Below are 365 nucleotides of genomic sequence, written 5' to 3'. Positions count from 1 at the left end.
TGAAGAGATCATTATTCCGCTAGCCACAATCTCATACAAAAAAAGTACAAGCTATAATACATATCTGGTTCTCAAGAGGAAAAGGTGGGATTGACAGGTTCTTTCTTGCGCTATACAAAATGGTAATGTTCACCAAAAATCACATAAACAGGCCTAAGAAAATAAATAATAATACATCTATATTTCTCCTCTGTACGTCCCTCCCTCTGTGCTGCCTGCGGCTATTATATGTTTATCCCTTATTCTTCTGTCTTCCTCTTCCGAAATGTCTCGACACAGTTTAGTCTGAAACCAACTAGTAATAACGACAAATACGATACCAAGAACAAGAAAAAAAACTAATAACAAAGATCCCACATGATAAC

This window comes from Penaeus monodon, chromosome 27 (assembly GCF_015228065.2).
Source record: "Penaeus monodon isolate SGIC_2016 chromosome 27, NSTDA_Pmon_1, whole genome shotgun sequence".
NCBI lineage: Eukaryota > Metazoa > Arthropoda > Malacostraca > Decapoda > Penaeidae > Penaeus > Penaeus monodon.
This window is presented reverse-complemented; position numbering follows the sequence as displayed.